Consider the following 5,020-nt stretch of genomic DNA (forward strand, 5'->3'; position numbering starts at 1 on the left):
AAAGAATGCATGACATAGGTCAATGACGGTAAACCATCCAGCATTCCATGGAATTTGGTATAGTATCACTGCAGGGTTTGGCACAACAGGACAACAAGGAACCACAATTTTGTTAACCTTGCGCATGTCCTGTACTACCCTGTACTTACCACTAGGTTTCTTGATTCCAATTATGGGCGAGTTACAAGGACTGCTCATCACTTCTTGTATGATATTTGCTTCTAGCAATCTTATTATTTCAATGGCAACTCCTGCTTTTACTTCTGCACTCATTTTGTACTGTTTAATATTTGGGTATACTGCATTTTCCTTTATGGCTATTTTAATTGGGTCAACATTTTCCATTAATCCTACGTCTTTTCCAGTAAAGTCCCATACCTCTGGTTTCACTGTTTCTTGGAGTTCTTCAGGTAAGTCTTGTATTGTCAGTCTTTTAATTTCTGAATCAGGTCTTGCTAACATCAATTTGTAAATTCCATCTTCGTCAGGAGTCTGAATTTCGACGCCATTTGGTGTACAAAAGATAGTACAATTCATTTTGCACAACAAATCTCGTCCTAGCAGGTTTACAGGACTGGAATCACAGACAACAACCCTATGCATTTCCTTAAACTTCCCAATTTTAATCTCCATAGGTTTTGTAACTGGGGTACTAATTAACTGATTTGAAACACCAACTACCTGGATTGCTTCTCCCGAGAGGGGTAGGTTTGGAACGTCTGCTGTTCTCACAGTAGAACGGGTAGCACCAGTGTCCAACAGAAAGGTGACATCATTTCCTTCAACCTTTCCTTCAATGTATGGCCCTGACTGGTCCACCGGCAAGGAGGCGCCAAGCACGCACTCCTCGTCCTCCCCCCTCAGGCACCGTCAGTAGGTGTCATCACAGAGAAACGTGTCATCTAACAGAAATTGTGAAGTTACCGCATTCCTATCCTCCCTTCCTTCCCACACTTCGGTGTTTTCACCCTGTTGTGCTTTGCTCCTATAATTTTGTCTAGGTGCACGAGGCAAGTGATTCTGCTTTACCTGTTGCTGGGTCTTCCGTGGTTTCTCATTCTGCGTCTGTGGATTTAAATCATTTATTTGGACGTTACCATTTTGTACAGCTGGACACTCGTCTCTCCAGTGACCTATCTGTCCGCACCCGTGACAAGGGAACTTCTTTTTGGCCTCCTCTCGGCTCATTTTTACTCTGGGCTTTCCCGCTCCCCCAGGGCCTTGATTCTGATTACTGGTCAATTTATTTAACTGCTGTTCTTGGTGTTCAGCTAATTTTACCTGAGCCCACATGACCTTTTCTTTTAACTCCTTCCGTTTATCTGCCAATTCATCCTCGCAATACTTAGCATATTTCAGGACTTCATCAATTGGTTTAGACTGCCAGCAGATTTTATTGTCTTTGATCCACTGGGAAATTTCAGGTCTTAATCCTAACACAAATCTATAAATGAAGTGGGTCATGTCTTTCATTTCAATGTTGTCCAGACCACTGTACATCTTGAACACCTGTAACAGTCGTTCATAATAGGAGTGCACAGTTTCATCTCTATTCTGGGTAGTCCTGTCTATTCGGGTCCAATCAGTTTCCTTTGCAGGCACTTTTCCTTTTAGATGTAATATTACCTGGTTGTACTTTTTCATTACTTCTGCTGAAGGAGCCCCTGTGTTTGAGTCCCGCGGATATTCCTCACTCAGCCAATCAATAGCAATTTTACATTCTGTCCACAAATCTACAGGAACTACAATGTCAAAGAACCCATCTAAATCCTTCCAGAGACACTTCTGCACCTTCACAAATCTCTCGACCTGTCTATACCAATCTACAGGTTTTTCTCGCAATTTTGGGAAGTCATTTGTAAAGGACACAATATCTTGTCTGGACCATGGAACATGCACATATTTTCCCCCTGGCACTTCTGCTTCTTTTAACACGTACTTTGACGTCATTTGCTTTGATCTAATTTCCTCTTTTTTCTTTGCCCACCTGGCTTTCCATTTTTCTAATTCTCCCCATTTTTGTCACAGGTTTAACAATTCTCTGATCTGTACCTTTTACCCTGACACATTCATGTTTTCCAAATCTTTGTCTGAGAACTCTGCTCTGTAGGGTTTTTGCAACACTTTAGATTTACTAATATCTATTCCCATACTAGCCGCTGTGTCCACTAATTTCTCATGGAACACTCCGGTATTACGGGTGATACTTTTGCAAATGAATAGCAATTCTTCCTCGGTCAGGGTGTTCAGTCTGTCTATACCCACGTTTCCAGCCATTAGTTCTTCCAATTCTATTCTTAGTTTGTAAATATCTAATGGTCTCGGCTGAGGATTTTGTTTTTCTAATTCTCTGCTCCATCTTTCAATTTCTTCAGGAGTCACTACCGTGGCACTTCTAGTACCCGTACAGGACTCAATCTGCACTTCTCTTGGTGTGAAAGGAGTGTTCTTTCTCTGTGAACCCCTTTCTGGTTCCCTCACTGGTAAGTCCATTAAGAAAATCACAGATTAACACTCACTTGCCTGATCATCTACAATTAAAGGCTCTTTTCTCAGTGGTACTACAGATGGGGTAATAATTGGAGTCTTTTGACTCCCCTGGTTATCCCCGTACAAAGGAACAACTGGTCCAATAGTTACTGGGATTGTCAGAGCTTCAGGACTGGTACTCAGTTGGGAGATTTTCTGAATCAATTCCGTTCTTTGTTTAACTAACGCTTCTCGTTCTCTATCCTGTAGTACTCTTCCCAGGGTTGTTTTGTGCAGTACTTGCGGAGTTAGAGTGGGAGCAAAATTCGGGGCAGTTGGATGTGTCAAACTCGGTCCTTTGCCATAATTAGGTTTCAGAAATGGATTTCCCGTACTTAAGGGTCTTGTCTCCTCCTGATAAGGAGGTCATAGGCAGGTATCTCTCGCATCTAAGGATCTTGATCCCTCCAGGTAAGCTGGTCTTGGGCAGGTATCCCCTACACTTGAGGATCTGGGTCCCTCATTATAAGGAGGTGGATTCTTCATTAATAATTCCTCCAAATAATCATCATCTGAATCCCCACAGGTCATCAAATGCTTTGTTTTCTCTGTCCTTTTCTCTCACAGGGGCGCTTCTAATGCTAATACAGGATACAGTCCTTCTACCATCATATTCTGTCTCCACTCTTTCATTCGTTTCTCTCGGGTTTCTTTATTTACTTTCGGGTAACATTTTGTTAACCCTTTGTCATTTCTGGGTCTGTCTCGCTCAAAAGTTCTATCTCCCATTCTTCTAAGGCCTCATATTGTGTTAATCTGGGTCTAGGATGTAAATCATTCATTCGGGTCCTCAAATTGAATAGAATCCTGCTATTAAAAGTACCATCTAACGGAAATGCCAAAATCCCGTCATTTTTAGTATATTCCACCCAATTCTCCAACCATACACAAGCATGGTACCCTCTGTCAAACATCATAAATGATGCTGGAGTATTAGGTGATGGAATGATAACTCCTTCTCTAGTTTTGATAGGCTTGTCTTTCTTGAAATAATTCTTTACTTTGTTTACAAGAGTCATTTTCCTCTTGCTCCCGTACATAATACAATTTCTATTCGTTCTCCACTGATCCCTTACAAATCCTTGATATCTAGGATCCGGTCGGGACTCTGGATGTCTCGAATACCACATATACTTTTCTGCAAGTTACTTTTTGTTTACAAAAATCACTTCCAATCCAAATGCGTCTCTTGTTTCTCTGCAACTAATCAAGTGAGTGATTTCAAAATATTTCAACCAATGGGTGCGCGGCCTTTTCGTGAGACAAGTTCTCACGCTCCTGCGCTCACCCCTCCTTCACAATACCAGCTCCGCTACACACCCGCTGTTTCGACCAATACCAGCGCGGCACAGAGTGACGTCAGAGCAGCTTCGCAACTGACTCCCTCCTTCACAAGGTAACGGAAACTTGATTTATTTCTTAAAGTGCAAGTGCTTTATTTAATTTACAACGTAAAACATTCGCCACTGTACTCGAGTGTCTAGAAAGAAAAGATTTGTTTCGCTGCAAGTAAACTTCTTCTGTCTACTTTTCATGTACTGCGGATAGATCTCTTCTGCCTACCCTTCACTCAAGCATTAGAGAACCTGCTACTCCTTCGACTCATCCACTCTGGGATATATACTAAGCCAAAAGTTTCACCAGCGAACCCCTTTGCTACCAATCAAGCTCAGACGAACCTGCTACTCCTCTCGTGTGACCCTTACTAGGTTATATCATAATAGAAGTTTTGCCAGTGAACTCTTTGCTACCATTTACTCAAGTTCAAGTAAAAAATTTGTATAGCGCACTACTCACCCAGAGGGTCTCCAGTTCTGCCTAACCTGCACCAATTTTCCTCAAGTAAGTGACCTCACTGCGACGTGGATTCTCCTCACCACCCGCTATTCTGCCCCCGGGTATTCCAGACAAACATATAACAATTACTAACGAATTGGGTTAATACATATATCAATATAGCAGTATTTCAGAGACAATTTTCAAACATTTCATAAAATTTCAAAGCATTTCAAAACAATTTTTCTTTTGATCAATCAATTAATAAACTTTTAGCAGCATATAACCTATCTACCTATCTTAACTAGTCCTACCTAACTTTAACTAGTCCCTAACCATTTCCTCTGCTACCAGAAAATTACTGATAGAGCGCGCAGGTCACCTGACTATAAAATTTACCATATACGCATTGGGCCCATAAATTCAAATTACCATATTTATAAATCGGGTAACCTTGCACTCTACTACCAGTAACCCTGTTCCTTCCTATTTATTTCTAGTGTACCCGACTTACCAATCCACTGTTACGGGTACCTATGATCACACTGGATCAGGGAGCTAGCTGTGAAAGAAAGGCAGACACAAAATAATACAATATGATTTTCTTTACTTGCTCTCATATAATAACCAGAGACACAGGAAGTTTTCAAAGTCTTTATCTAGTCTTCTTCAAGTTCAGAGAGTAAAAGATTTACAGCAATTAAACTATCAATAA

At 41.2% G+C, this 5,020-nt stretch overlaps 1 pseudogene; it reads right to left on the reverse strand.

Annotated features, from left to right (window-relative positions):
* Positions 1–870: 870 nt before the first annotated feature.
* On the reverse strand, positions 871–2,493 carry LOC147685379 (uncharacterized; annotated as a pseudogene).
* Between the last annotated feature and the right edge of the window lie 2,527 nt (positions 2,494–5,020).

Source organism: Lissotriton vulgaris, chromosome 10 (genome assembly GCF_964263255.1).
Source record: "Lissotriton vulgaris chromosome 10, aLisVul1.2, whole genome shotgun sequence".
In the NCBI taxonomy this organism is placed as follows: domain Eukaryota; kingdom Metazoa; phylum Chordata; class Amphibia; order Caudata; family Salamandridae; genus Lissotriton; species Lissotriton vulgaris.